General features: G+C 39.6%; 2 pseudogenes; both read right to left on the bottom strand.

Annotated features, from left to right (window-relative positions):
- Window positions 1–4111: 4111 nt before the first annotated feature.
- Window positions 4112–5060, bottom strand: LOC149228691 (serine/threonine-protein kinase AFC1 pseudogene; annotated as a pseudogene).
- Window positions 5061–8547: 3487 nt separating this feature from the next.
- LOC149228690 (serine/threonine-protein kinase AFC1 pseudogene) lies at window positions 8548–9526 on the bottom strand (annotated as a pseudogene).
- Window positions 9527–22318: the final 12792 nt, after the last annotated feature.

The following is a 22318-nucleotide window of genomic DNA, read 5'->3' as shown; positions in this document are numbered from 1 at the left end:
GAAACCCAATGTGGGTGAAAACCACCTGCTGCGAGTTGTCTCTATCTTTCTTTAATAAGAATTTCAGTTTACAATCTTTTGTACTGGTGCAATCTTATACCAGTACGCAGGCTACAACCTGCCAAAGGCTTCAACCTTCTCTCATTCTCTAAACTTCCTTGGAAGGGAGCTCCAACCCCCTTTGCTCTTGTACTAGCTAAGATACTAGTACGTAGGTGCTGGCCTACAATCTTCTTTCCTTCAGGTACCACTTTTCATCAATTTTCAGACTGGATACTCCTGAAGCACAACATTACAATCTGAAGACCATGATTCATTCACAAATCATATAAAACAACCAATATTAGCATCATCAATCTTTGAATCACTGAACCACTGAAATCCTGTCAAACCAAGTCACCAGAACACAGAGCAGACTACAGAACTCTGCAATAACAGTCAGATCCAGCTGCAACCCAAAAATCAAGCTCCAAAAGATATACGCTACTACTATGAAGGCAACCCGCGTATACACGCGGTTTTACTGAAGACAACCTGTGTACAGATCTAAAAATAAATTTTCATAACTTGCAGCTGTACCAGATTTCAGTTATACCCAGAACATAACATTGCGTCAGTATGCAGATCTAGAAATTCGCATAATCAACCATATAAAGATAGTTCATTTCAAACCATTTGATCCTGATCTCTCCTTAGATCTTGTTCTCCATCAACCGATGAGATCTCTCCTTAGCTCATATCAAGCAATACACCATCAACCAATAACCTGCATACTGGATCTAATACTTCATCAGATATTCAAGACATTTCAGATACATTTGCCTAATGATCTTCTTCTCCTTATATAGCCTTAGGCCTTGCTCAATACCACGAGCCAAAACCATAGAAATCCAAAACCATCAACTCAAAACTAGGGATCGACACGTCCGTCGAGACACCATGGTCCGAAACCATAGGCACAACTTCCAAGGAATAACCGCCATGGACCAAAAAGGAGTTTTCCACATACACGCGCTTTTACTGAAGCCAACCTGCGTGTACACGCGACTTGGGCTTGATGAACCTGCGTATATGAATTTTCTCTTCTTCTTATAGCCTGATCATCAATTCCTTGTTGCTGACCTTCTGCACTATGATTTGTCATCAGTGAGGTTTGCCATCAAGGACAACACTTGTCTCATAATGCCAACAATCTCCCCCTTTGGACTTGATGGCAACCCTAAGATCCTTAGAATCATTCTCCCCCTTTGTCATCAAGGGCAAAGGGCTGTGCTCCCCCTGAGTACATGCTAGACTCAATGCATGCATCCATACTCCCAACCAAAAGGAGATACACCAGAAATATAATAACCAATAACATTACATCATTCATCCATCCTAGGCATAGTGGGTAAATCAACATAGGCCGTTACATGACCTTGACACCATAAAAGAGATATCACAGAAGAGATACATGACATAGAGACAACAAATCTAGACCAAGACTTATGAAAGTCACAAGCAGCATCTGATACACCTCTTTTAGATCAGCATCCAAGATTTCCTTCTGAGCTCCTTCTCCTGAAACCAACAACAGTTGTGTACTAGAACCAAAAGCATCTAAATGCCACCAATGCTTTATGAAACTTTAATCTGCTCCCCCTGAACCTGTGCCTGCTGCTCCCCCTGAACCTGTGCCTGAAGAATCCTGGCATACCCATCTCAGACCTTCTCCGACCAGAGTCTGCCCTTGCTGTTCAGAACTCCATATACGCGACTTCTCCTGCAGAAAACGGCGTATGCACCCGGATATGCTTTCTGCAACACGCGTACCCCATACACGTGACTTTCCCAGTATAAATCGGCGTATATACGCGGATATCCCTTACGTAACTTGCGTATACCAAATTTTCTATAGAACAGACAAGCTTCAACAGCAGGATGAAGCATCAACTACTCCCAGCTTTTGTCTGAGATATTCAAAAGTTTCCCTAGGCAGTGGTTTTGTGAGAATATCAACAACTTGTTCCTTAGAAGGAACATACTCCAACTTGACCTTCTGCTCAAGCACTTGTTCCCGAAGAAAATGGTACTTGATTGGTATGTGCTTGGTCTTTGAGTGCATGACTGGATTCTTTGAAATGCTGATTGCACTTGTATTATCACATAAGATAGAGACTGGTGAAGTGCAAGTGATTTGAAAATCCTGCAAGGTCTGCATCATCCAAAGAAGTTGTGTGCAACAAGATGCTGCAACCACATATTCTGCTTCAGCTGTAGATAAGGCAATCGAACTCTGTTTCTTGCTGAACCAAGATACTAATCTGGAGCCCATAAAGAATGCACCACCACTTGTGCTCTTCCTGTCTGTTAGCGCTTGAGATTTCACCCTAGGCTGAGGAAGGTAAACCTTCAAGGCAACATCAAACCATTTCACCTCGTAGCTAGCCCTACGGGGTATGAGAAGGCTCTCTCTGGTCTATCTCGATAAAATCTTCAATGGCGAGATGACCCACAAAAGTAACACTAATATTAGGCTAGTAAACTGATTAGGAAGGTTGATTTGGGGGTTTTTAATGACGGGGTTTTTCTGGGCTGCATGGGCAAAATCACAGCTTGAACAGAGAAATATAATGACTACATAGATTATCAACTGAGGCAAGGTAAGCAAGAAATTTAACACCAAATCTAGATTTTAAATGGGATGGCAAGACTGGTGAGGAGCTGACAAGGGCATAGGAGATGAATCCTTGTCAAACAGAAGAAAACATCGAACGTGAACAAACTTATAGGAGGAGCATATAATACTATGAATTCCTACCTAAACACTTCATTTGTTCAGCTAGAAATGGTCATGAAATGAAATGAAACATAACGGTTTGTATATGTAACAGAGGAAAAACTAATGTTAAATTGTCATACCACATGAATCTCAGAAAACAGAGCTGTGTCTTTCTCATTTAACATCCCTGTTCATGGACTGTACAATAAAAAGCTCTCTGTCTCACCAATAGCTCCCAACGCTTAGAAAAACTCCCTCTTTCACTCTTTTTACAATATATTAAATATAACTCAGAAAAAACCAATCGATGAAAGATGGGGGGCGGTTTCACTTGAAATCTTAAAAATAGGAAAAAGTCTGCTTAAGGAACAGCGTTACAATTTGTTTGTTGATAACCAATGAATAGGCAAAACCTGTAGCTGAATCTTCTGATCGGCAACTGAAGACCCAAAATAGACCAACCAATTCGTTTTCTATGCTGGGATAGTTATATGTATTTCAATTTGGCTTTTGACTTTACGCTGCATTTGAATGAGAACTAAAACAACAGTAGCGTAATATCTTCTCCAAAAACTTTTCCCTACAGGTCAATAAAAATAATGAGCTGTTCAACCATAATTGCCAGAATAAAGAGAATCACCATTTTTTCTAAAACAGAACGTCGTTTCCCTTGAATTCCTCTGATGGCCGACACATGGAGCGCAAATCCAGTTGAAACATTAATTAAAATCTGGGGAAATAGGAGTCGAATCCTATTCTGTTGTTCTGGCACCGTTTGAATAGCGGTCGCCTGGATTCAATGTTCTGGGGTATGCTGTTGCTGGAAAATCTGTGATGAGTCCATCTACTTGGGCGAAGTTGACAAGGGAGTTAATTTCCAATGTTGGATCTGAGAGATAATCGAAGGCTAAAGTCGTAAATTCGTTTCTGAGATAAGAGACAAAGACTGATATATTTTGCAGGTGCAACCGCTTGACATTATCTATGTTCCCTGTAAGGTAACCACCTGGACTCTGGAAAACCGCCTCTACTTAATGTTACGGCGTCAGCAACTTCTTTGATCTCCTTGATAGTTTGAATTCAGAATTCTGATATTATCTCCCTCCACCTCGTAAACAAGTTTGAATTTTGTTTGTTGCTTTCAACTCCCTTAGCACAGCACTGTCATCGGACTTTGTCATTAGTCTATCGGCTATGTTGTGGTAGCCACTCTTATTTATAACTGAAATGGTGGGCTCTATGATAATCAATCTTCCGTGCTGCTGCTATGGCTCGCGCATACTGTATGTTGATGAGGACATTGACATTTTCTTGACTATTCTGGCCACAAATACAACCCATTGCCTCATGGAGATCCAACCAAATAACTGTCGAATGCATACACTCACGAATTGTACCCATATCTCGGTCCTTCTCTGAAGAATGGATGTCTCAAAGCTTGCAAAGCTGTCAAACGTTCAGACGGTTCAAACCGAAGAAGGCCTTGCAACAAGTCTATAAAAAGATCCACCGAATGGTCTACATGCTGCTTTATCGAATCCCTAAGCTTTGGCAATTTTCTCACTGTTCTGATGCTCTCTCTAGAAAATGCTCCTTCAGGCCAATTCAATCTTGTTCCAGGCCAATTCAAGCCGTGGCAAAGCTCCTAAAACCCTTTCCATCATAGCAATATGTTCCAAGTTTTCATGGGTCTGAAACAAAGTATCTCCCGAGCAGATTTCCACAAGTATGCACCCTATACTCCAAATATCACAAGGGTAATTCCATCCAAGTCCCAGAATGACTTCAGGAGCTCGATAATGCCGTGTAGCAACAACTGAGGTGTGATTTTGATGTTCAAATGTCATACTTCCAAAATCAATTATCTTAATTGCACTGGACTTTGGCCACCGTTTGAAGTCATCTGAAAATCCCTTAACACCCGTGTGCTATTTTTGTCATACTTAGAAACTTCAAGAAGCGCTTCAATTTCGATCATTCTTGCCTCTCGGTATTTTTGTACGCCACGAACAATTTTGATAGCTACAAAATCCTTCGATTTTCGGTCCCAGCATTCCAAGGTCTGACATTTCATATCTGAGTGATAAGGTTGTCTTCTATCCAGATACCCCACTGTTTTGTCCCTGTGTAGCAAATGCGTTGGGGAGGATCCTTGATTTGAAGATTCTCCTCTTTTAAATCCAGTGACAGTACCCGATCTTTTGTTCCGCTTCATGTTACTTTTGACAACCTGGTGCCATCTCTTCACTGCATTAGATGTCTGCTCATCAAATACGGTCTTCTTCATATTTGAACCCATCTGTGTCACAAGTACATAGAGAGGAGATTTCAAGCCAAATTGAAACCATATGAAACGGAAAAAGGCAACTTCGAAAGTATTCTGGAACAGAGTAAAATGTATCAGAAATAGAATCAATTGAGGGCGACCGAACCAAAAATATTCATCACTGAGCCGCACCAATGGAATTCCTTGAACTACAACATGTTTGGATTGGATTTCTAGTGCCATCTTTCTTATGATTACTTGCAGTTTAGTTCCAACCAATAGAATTATAATCAAAGGAGAAAAACTTAACCAGAAGTATGCCTGACAACCATGCACGTTGAGAAGTAAGTATATCACAGCAAAAACCCATAATGGAAGGCTAATTCCAACAACTTTCTTGAAGTCATCATCCAGGGATCTCTCAATATATTTGTGAAAATTAAATCTGCTTCCTGGAGCTAAGTGTGCAGAGATGAAGCCATGGCGCAATGTGAAGTAATCGACTTTAGTCACTGAACATAAAAACTGTTGAAAAAAAAAACATTCAATCCAGATGAAGATTGGTATCCTATTCCAAAAATGCAGATGGCGCCCTCCAAATAGCTTTTTGCCTCTGATTGCTGATGATGTTTCAAATTGTGCTTGTGCAGGGATAGGAGCGTTGAAGTTTGCTGCTGCCTTTTGAAGAGCTAGAGAATAAATTACATAATCCAGAGCTGGAGCATAAATTACATAATTTAAAACAACACATAATGATTTCTTCTTCAAAACAAGGTTTTGAAGAAGAATCAATCTCTGACATGAGACGGAGTCTAACATCGGCTCCATTTGGGATGGCAACTGCAGCTTCCTGGAGGTGCCAAGAACCGCAGAACTTTGGGAGAGCAGACAGTGCCTCCATCCATTGGGCAATGGAGTCATCATCAACACAACTCTTGACTTATTTTCAAACTAAAACTGAACTCAAACAATCTTCAAGCAAACTAAAACAAGATGCTGCCCTTATGGTTGCTTATTTATTTACAAAACCTACTCTAATCTGCTGTACAAATAATAGATCAGGTAATGCTAAAATGCCATATTAACCATTCAAGTAAACCTGAAAATGAAGACGCTTGAGAATGCTGCCACGAAGTCACAGATGCAGATGTTGGCAGCCCTTCATGCACGTGGTGACCTTGGTCACGGAAAAGACAGCCTGATCTGTCAATCAACCTGAAAAATGTGTCCATGTATGCCGCAATAGGATCACGGAAGCCGGACTCTGTTGGCTGTCCCAACTCTGCAACACATACTTCCAGCTGCACACTGTCAATGTATACCTCTATAGGCAAGTCTGTCATTTCTTGTTGTGAAGGAGGAAGGATTTCCAAGAACTTTTTAGGGTCTTGGAAATCATAAGACTGGATCTGCTCATCTAAATCTTGAATCTCTTTCTCGATTCTTTCAACAAGTAACTCACAGACGCTAGGATGATAATTCGGAGATTTCAAACATTGAAGGAAAAAACTTTAAACTTCTTCATTAATTTCAATATCCACTAAGCATTCTCTAAATTCGTTTAGAGCTTCACAAAGTGCAGGGTTTGCCACATACCCTACCATTGCATGAACATATCAACAGGCACTGGAATGTCTGGATCGAGTTGGAGTCGCCGGGTGAATGGTTCAGCCTGCATGAGTGTCTGACAGCTGTCCACCATCAGCATCAGATCTGTATCTTGATTGCATGTACCGGGACAAAACAATCAACAAGTTGAATGTTCTCCCCAGTATGGTCGCCACTATGTTAGTGCTTGATATTTCACCCTAGGCTGAGGAAGGTAAACCTTCAAGGCAACATTAAACCATTTCACCTCGTAGCTAGCCCTCCGGGGTATGAGAAGGCTCTCTCTGGTCTATCTCGATAAAATCTTCAATGGCGAGATGACCCACAAAAGTAACACTAATATTAGGCTAGTAAACTGATTAGGAAGGTTGATTTGGGGGTTTTTAATGACGGGGCTTTTCTGGGCTGCATGGGCAAAATCACAGCTTGAACAGAGAAATATAATGACTACATAGATTATCAATTGAGGCAAGGTAGGCAAGCAATTTAACACCAAATCTAGATTTTAAATGGGATGGCAAGACTGGTGAGGAGCTGACAAGGGCATAGGAGATGAATCCTTGTCAAACAGAAGAAAACATCGAACGTGAACAAACTTATAGGAGGAGCATATAATACTATGAATTCCTACCTAAACACTTCATTTGTTCAGCTAGAAATGGTCATGAAATGAAATGAAACATAACGGTTTACATATGTAACAGAGGAAAAACTAATGTTAAATTGTCATACCACATGAATCTCAGAAAACAGAGCTGTGTCTTTCTCATTAAAAATCCCTGTTCATGGACTGTACAATAAAAAGCTCTCTGTCTCACCAATAGCTCCCAAAGCTCAGAAAAACTCCCTCTTTCACTCTTTTTACAATATATTAAATATAACTCAGAAAAAACCAATCGATGAAAGATGGGGGCCGGTTTCACTTGAAATCTTAAAAATAGGAAAAATTCTGCTTAAGGAACAGCGTTACAATTTGTTTGTTGATAACCAATGAATAGGCAAAACCTGTAGCTGAATCTTCTGATCGGCAACTGAAGACCCAAAATAGACCAACCAATTCGTTTTCTATGCTGGGATAGTTATATGTATTTCAATTTGGCTTTTGACTTTACGCTGCATTTGAATGAGAACTAAAACAATAGTAGCGTAATATCTTCTCCAAAAACTTTTCCCTACAGGTCAATAAAAATAATGAGCTGTTCAACCATGATTGCCAGAATAAAGAGAATCACCATTTTTTCTAAAACAGAACGTCGTTTCCCTTGAATTCCTCTGATGGCCGACACATGGAGCGCAAATCCAGTTAAAACGTTAATTAAAATCTGGGGAAATAGGAGTCGAATCCTATTCTGTTGTTCTGGCACCGTTTGAATAGCGGTCGCCTGGATTCAATGTTCTGGGGTATGCTGTTGCTGGAAAATCTGTGATGAGTCCATCTACTTGGGCGAAGTTGACAAGGGAGTTAATTTCCAATGTTGGATCTGAGAGATAATCGAAGGCTAAAGTCGTAAATTCGTTTCTGAGATAAGAGACAAAGACTGATATATTTTGCAGGTGCAACCGCTTGACATTATCTATGTTCCCTGTAAGGTAACCACCAGGACTCTGGAAAACCGCCTCTACTTAATGTTACGGCGTCAGCAACTTCTTTGATCTCCTTGATAGTTTGAATTCAGAATTCTGATATTATCTCCCTCCACCTCGTAAACAAGATTGAATTTTGTTTGTTGCTTTCAACTCCCTTAGCATAGCACTGTCATCGGACTTTGTCATTAGTCTATCGGCTATGTTGTGGTAGCCACTCTTATTTATAACTGAAATGGTGGGCTCTATGATAATCAATCTTCCGTGCTGCTGCTATGGCTCGCGCATACTGTATGTTGATGAGGACATTGACATTTTCTTGACTATTCCGGCCACAAATACAACCCATTGCCTCATGGAGATCCAACCAAATAACTGTCGAATGCATACACTCACGAATTGTACCCATATCTCGGTCCTTCTCTGAAGAATGGATGTCTCAAAGCTTGCAAAGCTGTCAAACGTTCAGACGGTTCAAACCGAAGAAGGCCTTGCAACAAGTCTATAAAAAGATCCGCCGAATGGTCTACATGCTGCTTTATCGAATCCCTAAGCTTTGGCAATTTTCTCACTGTTCTGATGCTCTCTCTAGAAAATGCTCCTTCAGGCCAATTCAATCTTGTTCCAGGCCAATTCAGGCCATGGCAAAGCTCCTAAAACCCTTTCCATCATAGCAAGATGTTCCAAGTTTTCATGGGTCTGAAACAAAGTATCTCCCGAGCAGATTTCCACAAGTATGCACCCTATACTCCAAATATCACAAGGGTAATTCCATCCAAGTCCCAGAATGACTTCAGGAGCTCGATAATGCCGTGTAGCAACAACTGAGGTGTGATTTTGATGTTCAAATGTCATACTTCCAAAATCAATTATCTTAATTGCACTGGACTTTGGCCACCGTTTGAAGTCATCTGAAAATCCCTTAACACCCGTGTGCTATTTTTGTCATACTTAGAAACTTCAAGAAGCGCTTCAATTTCGATCATTCCTGCCTCTCGGTATTTTTGTACGCCACGAACAATTTTGATAGCTACAAAATCCTTCAATTTTCGGTCCCAGCATTCCAAGGTCTGACATTTCATATCTGAGTGATAAGGTTGTCTTCTATCCAGATACCCCACTGTTTTGTCCCTGTGCAGCAAATGCGCTGGGGAGGATCCTTGATTTGAAGATTCTCCTCTTTTAAATCCAGTGACAGTACCCGATCTTTTGTTCCGCTTCATGTTACTTTTGACAATCTGGTGCCATCTCTTCGCTGCATTAGATGTCTGCTCATCAAATACGGTCTTCTTCATATTTGAACCCATCTGTGTCACAAGTACATAGAGAGGAGATTTCAAGTCAAATTGAAACCATATGAAACGGAAAAAGGCAACTTCGAAAGTATTCTGGAACAGAGTAAAATGTATCAAAAACAGAATCAATTGAGGGCGACCGAACCAAAAATATTCATCACTGAGCCACACCAATGGAATTCCTTGAACTACAACATGTTTGGATTGGATTTCTAGTGCCATCTTTCTTATGATTACTTGCAGTTTAGTTCCAACCAATAGAATTATAATCAAAGGAGAAAAACTTAACCAGAAGTATGCCTGACAACCATGCACGTTGAGAAGTAAGTATATCATAGCAAAAACCCATAATGGAAGGCTAATTCCAACAACTGTCTTGAAGTCATCATCCAGGGATCTCTCAATATATTTGTGAAAATTAAATCTGCTTCCTGGAGCTAAGTGTGCAGAGATGAAGCCATGGCGCAATGTGAAGTAATCGACTTTAGTCACTGAACATAAAAACTGTTGAAAAAAAAAACATTCAATCCAGATGAAGATTGGTATCCTATTCCAAAAATGCAGATGGCGCCCTCCAAATAGCTTTTTGCCTCTGATTGCTGATGATGTTTCAAATTGTGCTTGTGCAGGGATAGGAGCGTTGAAGTTTGCTGCTGCCTTTTGAAGAGCTAGAGAATAAATTACATAATCCAGAGCTGGAGCATAAATTACATAATTTAAAACAACACATAATGATTTCTTCTTCAAAACAAGGTTTTGAAGAAGAATCAATCTCTGACATGAGACGGAGTCTAACATTGTCATCCACGCTTCCGGCCCAATCTGCATCTGTATAAGCATGAAGTGTGAGATCTGTATCTCTAGGATACCATAATCCATAATTTTGTGTCCCTTGAAGATATTTGAAGATTCTCTTCACTGCCTGAAGATGAGTCTCCTTTGGATTTGCCTGAAATCTCCCAACTATTCCGACTGCTTGCAAGATGTCTGGTCGGGTACCTGTCAAATAAAGCAAACTCCCAATCATGGATCTATAAGTTGGTTGATGAACTGCTGCTGATTCATCATTTGCACTGAGGCTGCATCCTGTAACCATGGGTGTACATACTGGCTTTGAATCTTCCATGCCATACTTCTTCAAGATCTGCTTGAGGTACTTGGTTTGAGACAAGAAGATGCCTCCTTCATTTTGTTGGATTTGCAATCCAAGAAAGTATGTCAATTCTCCAAGTAGTGACATTTCGAATTCTTTCTGCATAACCAAGGCAGAGTTTTGACTCATAGTCTCTTCATTGATGCCAAAGATAATATCATCTACATAAACAACAAGTATTAGTAATTTGTTATTTTCAATTTTTATATAGAGATTGCTATCTGCTGATCCTTTTGAAAAGCCTTGTTGGTGAAGATATTTTTCCAATCGATAGTACCAAGCCCTTGGAGCTTGTTTGAGACCATAGAGAGCCTTTTTTAATTTGCATACAAGGTTTGGATCATTCCCAAGAATGAAACCATCTGGCTGCTCAACATATACTTCTTCTTCTAAGTCTCCATTCAGAAAGGCTGATTTCACGTCCATTTGAAATACCTTGAAGTTTTGAAAGCTTGAGAGAGCAAGGAACATTCGGATGGCCTCAAGTCTTGCTACAGGAGCAAAGGTCTCCTCAAAATCTATCCCTTCTTGCTGCGCATACCCTTTACAAACAAGTCTGGCCTTGTTTCTAATTACTTCTCCATTTTCATTCAATTTATTCTTGAAGACCCATTTTGTCCCTATGACATTCTTATCTTTTGGTCTAGGAACCAGTTCCCAAGTGTTGTTCTTTTCGATCTGCTCAAGTTCTTCATCCATTGCTTTGACCCAACATTCATCTTTGCATGCCTCTTTCACATTTTGTGGTTCAGTGGAAGAGAGTAATGCCAAATAGCTTGAGGCTTCTGCAATTCTTCTTCTTGTTTGTATTCCTGCTTCTTTCTGCCCCACAATCTGAGATTCTGGATGATTCTTTTGAACATATCTGGATGGAGTTTTCTCTTCTATTCTTGCCTGCTCCTCTGGTTCTTCTTGAGGTTCTTCTTCTTCATCATTCTGCCTTTGAGTGTAGCCTTCATCTTCTTCAATGTCTTCATGATGAACTTGCCTAGGAATATATCCCTTCTCATCAACCACTACATCAATGTTGTCAACAATTCTGCCAAGTCTTTTATTGTAGCACTTGTATGCTTTGCTATATGGAGAATAACCAAGAAGAATGCCTTCATCTGCTCTTGGTTCAAGTTTGCCAAGTTGCTCATCAGTATTCTTAATATAACATTTGCTCCCAAATATTTTGAAGTGCTTCACCGAAGGAGTCTCACCACTCCAGAGCTCATGAGTTGTTTGAGTGCTGTTTACTCGGACATTTGTTTTGTTAAGAATAATAACCGCAGCATGTGCAGCTTCACCCCAGAAAGTTGCGGGAGTACCTGATTCATCAAGCATAGCACGAGCCATTTGTTGGATTGTTCTGTTCATTCTTTCCACCACCCCATTTTGCTGAGGAGTTCTAGCTGTAGAGAATTCTCTTCTTGTCCCATGTTCTTCACAGAAATTGAAAAATTCGTTTGAGGTAAAATCCCCACCTCTGTCAGATCTGAGGCACTTAATTTTGTGTCCTGATTCATTTTTAACCAAGGATTTGAAGGATTTGAATTTTTCGAATGCTTCATCTTTGTGCTTCATAAGTCCTAACCAGACAAACCTGGAGAAATCGTCAATGAATAATATCAAGTATTCTTCTCCTCGAGGTGTTCTTTTTCTGAATGGACCGCATGTATCTGTATGTACTAGCTCAAGAGGCATGCTAGTTGATCCTTCCTTCCCTGGAAAGTTAGTTCTGGTTTGCTTTCCAAACTGACAAGATTTTCATATAGTGTTGTCTGGAATTTTGATATCTGGAAGACCACGAACTGCCTGATATTTGCATGCTTTCCTTATTTGTGAAAAGCTTAGATGCCCCAACCTTCGATGCCATAGCCAGTGTTCATCATCCTTGCTCAAATAGCATTGTTGTGGTCCTTCTTCAAATATGTATAGATTATTTGGAGTCCTTCTTCCTTTGATCACTGTTTTACCTGTATCAAGATCATGAACACAACATATGTTTAGTCAATTTAGTGTTCCTAAATTGATGTCATTAATTGTCAACCCGGGGCTCGTAAGCTGATGAAGTGAAGGTGTACTATATGTACTTAAGCAACCTCTTAGATATTTTTGTCGTTTGGGGGTGTTGTTTGTGGTCAAGTTATCTTCCTAAGATGGAATGGAGTTTTTATAAACAGATGAGTGATAGTGTGTGTAAGGTGAATTCTAGATGAGTGAGGGTGTGTGATGGGTGGTTTCTAACTACTTGCTGAAAAGGAAAAGCTTGAAAGAAATAAATAACTTGAAATGAGCTGAAAGCAAAGAACCACTTTCTAATGGCACTAGACACCATTCATGCTGCTGCAAATAAAAAGGTAATAAAATCACTTCAAAGACCAATGATAATGTTTATCTCTTCCTAACTCTCTGCTTCTAACACATATTACTGTGTAAAACACGATTAGGAAGTAGCTAAAGATAAGTCTAAGAAATGATAAAAAAATGAGAAAAATCTACTTTAAAGACTAGTTATACTGTTCAACTCTCTCTAACTCTCTGCTTCTATCATATGGTACTATGTAAAGCACGATTAGAAAGTAGTTAAAGATTAGTCTAAAAAGTACTCAAAGCCAGCTGTAATTTATTAGTATTCTGTTCTCTGAAAGATAATCAATTTATGATATAGAGACCATCAATATGTTAACATATAGCTTTGAGAAACTAAACTAGAAGTAAGCTATGAAAATAAAGTAAAGGCAGCAACTTTGAATCTATCAACTGAAAATACCACCAGATATAAAGCAAATACACAAACACACACACAATCCCGGGTTTAAAAACCTGCAAAAAGAATACTGATCAGTTTAAAAGAATGCTGGAAATAAAATGACATGAAATCAAACTATTATACATGATAAAAAAAATAAAGATTGCTGAAAGCATGAAAATGAAACCAAACACTATGTACACGGGCTGTCACAGATGGGGGCCCTCCATCCACGCAGCCAACTTGAAAGATCAGCTACTAAAAAGTGAACAGAACAGCACTGTTTTCTATTACTCCATATGCAGAAAATTACAGTCAAGAGTGCTAGAACAGCACTATCAAAACAGAGTCTTGAAATGCACTAAAATTATAACAAGTTCATAAAACACAGCAACTAAAAAGTAACATTAAGCGTACACAGACGCTAGTTTTTATAGGCATCTAAACGATTGCCTAATGCGTAAAGCTAGAAACTGAAAATTAACTAATCTGTCATGCGTAATAAAGGTTCAGCAACACGTCATGAGCCTCGTGGATGAGCTGGAGGTTCTGGTCGTTATGGGAATTGAATCCAGGGTTAGATTATGTTTCCCACCACCTGCGTAACACGGACAAATCACCAGTTGCATTGACGTGACCCAACAGCTTACGCAACACCGTTAAGCTGCCTTTGTTGACCGTGGCTTGACCCTCGTTGACCGGAGGTGTAGATGATGTGGCTGACCGAACCAAGAGCACAGGAACCTTGAGCACCTTTATTGCCACGTGCCCATGTGGCTCGTTTTGCAAAATGACACGTGGAACCTTGAGATTAACAAAAAGGCTGCGGAATCATCAGATGGTTGCGGAATCGTTGAATGGCTGCGGAATTGCCAGACAGCTGCGGAATCTCTGTAAATATGTCAAAATCTAAACAAAACAGTCACACATTAGAAAAGTTCCTTAATCATGCTTAAAGCCATCACATGTAATGATCTGGGTAAGTTTATGCAGAAAATAGAGCAAAAGAGAGGGATAAGTGAGGAAAAGCTGTAGGTAATGATGGATAATCAAGTGCAAGTTAGAGGCTCTACATACCCCCACTACGAGGGTGTTGCATGTCCTCATGCAACAAAGACATTGTTTAGTCCACCTGCTGGGATGCCTCTGCTAAGACATCCAATCTTCTCCTCTTCCTCTGTGTGGCCACATTGACTCTTGGTCTTTTCATCAAACACCTGAATTTTAAGTTGATCAAAGCTCTGTTTAACTTCCTGCATCTCTTCTTGAGCTTTTTGTTTTCCTTTTGCCAAAGGCCCATATGAAGCATGGTATTATCTTAGACCATCTTGTCCACATTGCTCTGTTCCTTCAGTCTTTCATTTTCTTGTTTGATGTGGCGATTTAGTACCTCTAGCTCAAATACTTCTTGCTTCAGTGATTGAACTTGCTGTTCCAAAGGTTGAACAGTGCTTGGACCAGCAGCTGCTTGTTCTAACGTCTCCAGGTAATTATAAACTTTCTGCTGATCTGGGTCAACCTCTGGTGACCTCTTTGGGCTAGGCTCATGCTCAAATTCAGGCTCATGCTCAAATTCAGGTTCATGTTCAAATTCAGGCTCATGCTCAAAAGGACTTTCCTCACGTGGAGGGCTAGTCTCAACCTCCTCAACATGTGGGGAGCTTTTCTCAAAGTCAAGTCTTGTAGTAACCTTTTGAGGTGTGCTCAAGTCAATAAAGAATGACTTTTTGTTCTCTGTGGCCCCCTTTTTGCTTTGTAACCTGCTGCTCCTTCTCACGGTGGTGATGCTCTGTTTTTCTTTTTGTTGCTTCTGTTTTTGTTTTTGCATTTTTTTGGAGAGGGCAGCCTCATGAAGTTGGGCCAACCTATGTGCCAATGGCTGAGTGTCCTCCTCACTAGAATTCTCAGGAGTAAAGTAGGTTTCTTGGGCTATGGATTTTCCTTTATCTTTCTTTTGTTTCTTCCTACTTTCCTTTTTCTTTTGAGCAGCTTCTTGTATAATTTCTTGCAGAGTTTCTGTGATAATTCCTTGGGCTGTTTGATCAATGTCTTCAGCAGGTTCAGGGTCAATTTCATGTTCAGAATGATGGGCAACATTTTCTTCTTCAACAGGGTCTTGGACAGTTTCTTCTTGGACAATAGTTTCAGGGGTAGCCTCTTCTCTTTTTCTTCTACTCTTTCTAGGCACAGAGGTTTCTCCTGCCTCTTCGAAATGGTTTCTCACAAGAAATCTCTCCCAGGTATCTCTTTTTGCTTTCAACTGTTCCTCAACTAGCATCTTAACAAGACCATGATGATACAGATGTGGTTCAATGTTTCTTGGGTTCCTTTGGACAATTGAACACATTTTTCTAAGACTTGAGAGTAGAAAATATGGAAGGTTAATATCATCTCCTAAGAAATGCATCATGTCTTTGGCATGGTAAACATATAAAATTCCAAACCTTCCCTCACAAGTAAAGAATTTTTGCACTAATAAAAGTAAAGTTGTCCATTCTTCCTTGACATAAGTAACAGGAATCCCTTTTGTAAAAATGCTGGTATCCATACCTGGATTCTTTAAGATTTGCTTCCACTGTTGGTCTTGTACTGATCTGTTTTTAAACCATCTTTCTCCAGTTTGTGGGAGTGAAGTGGCCTGTGCTATACTGCTCTCAGTGACTGTAAACTTTAGGTCCCCTATCTCCACTTAATTGTCTTTGTCTCTAAAGGAACATGCAAAGGCCTTCGTAACCTCTTTGTGGTAACCTCTGAATTTCTGGATACATTGGAGCCAGTTTGCTTTCTGCAAAGCCTCTTTAACTTGAGGATATCCCTCCAGAAATTTTGAACCCTCTGGTTCTGCCCTTAAGATTTTACCCATTGGCTCTACGAAACTGTTCTAAAACTTTTGGAGAAAAAAAAAAAAAAGGTTACACGGCTTCAACAGTGGCCTTAACACAGTAAATTTACGGCTTTGTTCTAAAACTTTTAGAAAAAAGGTTACACGGCTTCAACAGTGGCCTTCACACAGTAAATTTACAGCTCTAATGTAACAGCCGTAACATACTTTCACTGATAATCAGAATTAGCAGAGAGGAAGAAGTAAAACAGAGTATGGCTAAGGTAGCAGCGTAGTGAGCACAGCGGAATAAGGGAACTGTGGAAATGAAACAGCGTGAATGGAATGATACGATCGTAGGAGGGTTATGAAATGATGGGTAGAAACGGTTAGGTCCTTAGGCTTCGGTCATAGGTTTACACTTGGCTGCGGGATTATGACGTAGAGAGACGTAGTACAGTAGTCTACGTCACTTAGGTACGAAAACCTTAATGGAGGAGCAGCCACAATTGAGTTTCAAAATCGTGATGAACAGGACCGATAAGTGTGGGGGATACGTGGATTTTTGGTCGCATGATGGGAAAGACTGGTAATCATTACATTAAATGGCAGAAAACATAACCCGGAAACTTTGAAAAATGAGATAACCGTAAGTTTAGGATTTAGATCATACCTCATATCCGCGCTTGGATTGCCTTTGATCATTTGCCACTAACCCTTCATTATTTTATTGCTGTTGCATGACTCTTTTCCACTTATTGTTGATGACTTCTAAACTGTAAATTTCTTTTCAAACAAACTGTGTTTCTTTTATGCAGGTGCAGAGAGCTGCGGAATTGCTGAATGGCTGCAGAATTGCCAGACAGCTGCGGAAACTGCAGTGGTACCCTCCGGCTGCATAAAACAACTTTAGTTATCTAAAAAAATAACTTTATTGATGGAATGAGATGTAATGAATGGATGGATGGATGGAAAGAAATGAGGTGGAGTGAGAGTGGTTGAATGAATAAGATGGTGAATGAAGTGGATGAAATGATGAAATGAGATGGAAGAGAGAGAGATTTTTTTTGTAAAACATGAGGTGTCAGGTGACCCTGATTTTCACCTCAGGTTTTCTGCATAAGACTGCCAATCAGAGATTGGTTTTCAGGCTTATACATTTATTTATTTTTTTCTCTTTTTTTTTTTTTTTTTTTTTTTTTTTTTCAAAAACCAAAGATTAGGCTGATGGAGGAGAAGAATCCTTCTCCACCAACCTGATTGCAGAATCTTCTTTAAACAACTTGACAAACTCTTCTTTTGAGAATGGCTTTTGGTAGATTTTCAAGCGATGGCCATTCACAATAAGAGGAGTATGAAATTCATCAATAGTTTTCACTCGAACTGCTCCATTGCTAAAGACTTTATCAACCTCATATGGCCCAAGCCAATGAGTTTGAAACTTTCCTTTGAAGTCTTTGAACTTTGAATCAAACAATAGAGCCCAATCTCCTTTCTGAAACTTTCTTTCTTTGATATGACGATCATGCCATTTAGATCTTTGGTGCTGAACTAGATCGGTCCTTAGAATTGCATCTTGTCTTATTTCATCTAGCTCATTTAGCTGGTCCATTCTGTGTTTTTGGGCTTCTGAGAGGCTCATTCCCAATTGGACTGCCATCTTGAAGGTCTTGATTTGGAACTCAATGGGGAGCAGGGCTTCCTTCCCATAAACAAGTTCATAGGGAGAATGTCCTGTTGTGTTCCTCCATGTGGTTCGATAGGCCCATAAGGCTTCAGGAAGCCTTTCCGCCCAATCTCTTCTATGAAGATGAACAGTCTTGGTGACAATGCCTTCAAGAACTTTATTGGTAGATTCCACTTGGCCATTGGATTGCGGATGGTAGGGAGTAGATGTTCTGTGCTTGATCTTATATTCCTCCATCAGCTTCTCCATCAATTTAGATGTAAATTGGCTGCCATGATTTGTTACAATTTCCCTTGGGACACCAAAACGAGTGAAAATATCCTCAAAAAGAAATTGAACAACTGAATTTTCAGTGGCAGAAGGCAATGCCTTGGCTTCTACCCACTTAGTAACATAATCAGTACAAACCAGTATATACTTCTTTTGCTTTGATGGTGGATTAATTGGTCCAACGAAATCTAGAGCCCATTTTTCAAAGGGTTCGATGCATACCTGAGGTTGTAGTGGCATTTCATTTGAAGGAGTTGGTCTCCCAACTCTTTGGCAGCTGTCACACCTTCTAACAGACTGCTTTGCATCTTTAAAGAGAGAAGGCCAATAATATCCTAGAGAAAGGATTTTATAGGCTGTCCTCTTGTCAGCAAAGTGCCCACCGCATGGTTCATCATGACATGCCTTAAGGATGTCAGGCATTTCATCTTCCCGAACACACCTTCTGATTATACAATCTGGCCCTGTTCTGAACAATTCATTAGAAATCCAAGAATAATGTGAACTCTCCTGAATGATTTTCCTTTTTTCATTAGGAAATGAGTGTAGAGGAAGCTTCCCTGTAACTAGATAATTAGCCATATCTGCATACCAAGGGGTCTTGGTAGTTACTGCAAAAAAGTATTCATCTGGAAACTTATCTTCTACTGGAGAATCCTCATTAGTGTTTTGGATTCTAGACAAGAAATTAGCTACTGTGTTTTGTTTTCCAGGCCTATCTAACACAGTAATGTTGAATTCTTGTAAGAGTAAAAGCCATCTTGTAACTCTACCATTAGTAACAGGTTTGTTCATTAAATATCTTATGGCAGAGTGATCAGTATGGACAAAGGTTTCATAGCCGGTTATGTAGTGTCTAAACTTATTGATCGCATGTACCATAGCTAAGAACTCTTTTTCTGTAACAGTATAATTTAACTCAGTAGGAGTCAAATTTTTACTGGTGTAATAAATGGCATAAGGGATCAAATCCTTTTGTCCCAAAACAGCTCCTAGAGCTGTATCTGAAGCATCAGTAGAAATGTGGAAAGGGAGTTTCCAATTTGGCCCCCTTAAGATGGGTGCTTCAGATATTCTAGTCTTTAAAGCTTCAAAGGCAGATTGACACTCAGGATCCCATTTAAACTCACAGTCTTTGGTAAGCAATTTGAAAAGAGGAGATGCTATCTTAGTGAAGTTTTCAATAAATCTTCTGTAATATCCAGTAAACCCAAGAAAACTTCTAACATATTTCTGGCAATTTGGAACAGGTAACTTAGAGATGACTTCAACTTTGGATCTATCAACCTTAATCCCATCTCCTGAAATATGATGTCCTAAAACAATCCCTTCAGTAAACATCATAAAACACTTTTCATGACTTAAAGAAAGATTTGTTTCCTTACATCTTACCAGTACTTTTTCCAAATTTTCCAAAGCTTCTTCAAATGTATTACCATAAACTATGAAATCGTCCATGTATACCTCTACACAATCATGAATCAGATCTGAAAAGATTCCTAGTACAGCCCTTTGAAATGTAGCGGGTGCATTGCACAATCCAAAAGGAAGTATTCGGTAGGCAAAAGTTCCCCAAGGACAAGTGAATGTGGTTTTGTCTTGATCTTCAGGTGCTACCTGAATTTGATTATACCCACTAAAACCATCCAAGAATGAGAAATACTTTTTACCTGCTAAAGTGTCTAGTACCTGATCAATAAAAGGTAGAGGGAAATGATCTTTTAAGGTTGCCTTGTTCAATTCTCGATAATCAATGCAAACTCTCCATTTACCATTCTTTTTGGGCACTATAACCAAGGGAGAAACCCATTGGCTATCTGAAATGGGGTAAATGAAGTTTACCTTGAGCAATTTCTAGAGTTCTTCTTTCACGATTTCCCTAAGATTTGGATTCATCCTTCTTTGTGGTTGCCTAATAGGCCTGCTGTTTTCTTCAATATAAATGTGATGAATACAAGTCTTAGGATCGATTCCTTTCATGTCAGTGTATTCCCATGCAAAGGCAGTGGAATGTTTTTGCAACAGTTTAGTTAATTCTTCTTGTTGTGGTCTTTCCAAGTTTTTGTTAATGTTCAATGGTTTTCCTGGAAGGATTTCAACTGTAGAACTACCAAACTCTTCCATTGAGAAGAGAGACATCTGTCTAGAGGAGAGATATTCAATGTCTGCATCTAACTGAAACTGTGTAGAGTCATATTCTAAAGGTATTTCAAAATTTTCTAATGTATTTAGAATTTGACTATCCTCACTGATCTCAGAGATGGTTAGAACAGGTTGAATAGTATCCTCATCATCAACCCACTCATCTTCTCCTATTTCTGTTATTGCCTTTGCTGGAGGATACAAGTTGAATTTCTTGTTGGAATTACCATCTGATATATACATGTCCCCAGACCTACAACTTATGAAAGTATCAGCTGTGGCCAGCCAAGGTCTTCCTAAAATAAGAGGATGTCCTCCTAGATTGTTCTTGGGAGTTAAAATCATAAAATCAACTGGATATTCCCAAGAATCTAGGGAGACTGGAATGTCTTCCAATACACCATCAGGTTTAATGATTGATCTATCTGCAAGCTGCAACAAAGTAGGTGTAAAGAGAAGGTTAGGAAGCTTTAACTGATCCATGGTCGGTCTACTCATGATGTTGATCACGGCTCCTAAGTCAATCAAAGTATTTGGGATTTCAACCCCATTAATATGAGTTTTGACAATAGGGCTACTAGGATCCACATATTTTTGCATGGTAATCTTACCCATCATAATGTCTGCAATTTTTCCAACTAGATGTATCCTTTTGGTATCTCTGGTTCTCTTTCCTGTTTTCTTCAAACTCAACTCCTTTATTGTCTTCGCTAGAATGGGAATTTCTTTAATGGCTTGTAACAAGGGGATCTTGATACAGACATTCTTCAATTCATCTAGAAAACTATAGTCAGGCACCCATATTTGCTTTTCCACTCCTTTGTCGATTTGTAATCTTTCAGGAAAAGGAGGTGTAGCTAAAGGTGTAGGTTGCTCAACTATGGGAGTTGTAGAGGTTGATTCTTTTTCTTTTTCTTTTTGGATATTTTGGTTTTGAAGTGATACTTCAGAACCCTTATTGACTTTGAGAGATTCTTCCTCAGAAATGCTTGGTTGTTGAACACTTGTAGAAGGTTGATCTAAGATTCTACCTGATCTGAGTTGTACTTCATTGAGAGGAACAACCATATAGGTAGGGAATGGTTGACCTTCCATCATGTAAGCATTTTGAGGGTTCCTATTATTTGGATTTGGTAATGGCTGAGAGGGAAGTTGATTTGATTTCTGCTGGGATTGAAGCGAGAGTTGAGAATATTGATTTTGTGGAGGAGGTTGTTGTTGTTGAGGGTATGGCAATGATAGTTGTTGACCTTGGTTTGGAAGTTGTGGAGCTTGCTGATTCTGAAATGATGGAGGATATTGATAGAATTGAGCAAATCTCCCATAAGTATTTTGCATGCTTTGCATCCATGCTTGAAAAGCATTTTGAGGTTGAGGCCAAGGTTATTGCCAAGGATTCCAATTTGGTTGGGATTGAGAATTCATAGAGTTGTTAAACCCTTGATTCTGTTGCCCTTGCCAAGGTCTCCTTGTAATAAAACAGAGAGATTCAAGTGTACTTGGATCCTCTTGAAAGACGCTTTGAGGCCAGGAATTGAAGGACAATCCTTGGTCTCATGAGTTTCTGAGCAAATTACACATGTTTCTACAACGTGTGCATCTAAGGGACATTCCCTTAAAGCATGTTTTTTTCTACATTTCGGGCAAAAGATAGCCAAAGCCTCAGCTTCTGCTTTTTGTTTATTGTGAATCTTAAGGGTATCAAGTTGTTCACTAAGACTCCCTAAGATGTCAGTTTTAAATTCATCAAGCATATTGCCGATTTCAGCCCTACTTACTGATCCTGTTGCAGATTTATTTGCCCTAAGGAGAGAAGGATCTCTAGGCCCTTTTTGAGTTTTTGATTTGCCTCTTGAGAGATGGATACAAAGTTCTGCTATATCATTGAGTGAAAGTTGAGAAATATCCCCTTTCCCCATCATGTTTAGGATATCTATCCATTCATCCCTAATGGATTTTAATAAGAGGGCTTTTAAGGTCTCTTCATCCAAGGT

Source organism: Pinus tabuliformis, chromosome J (genome assembly GCF_031772625.1).
Source record: "Pinus tabuliformis cultivar Carrire ecotype Pingquan chromosome J, CPIR1, whole genome shotgun sequence".
Classification (NCBI taxonomy): Eukaryota; Viridiplantae; Streptophyta; class Pinopsida; order Pinales; family Pinaceae; genus Pinus; species Pinus tabuliformis.
Note: the sequence above shows the minus strand (reverse complement) of the source record. Positions and strands in the feature narration are given on the sequence as shown.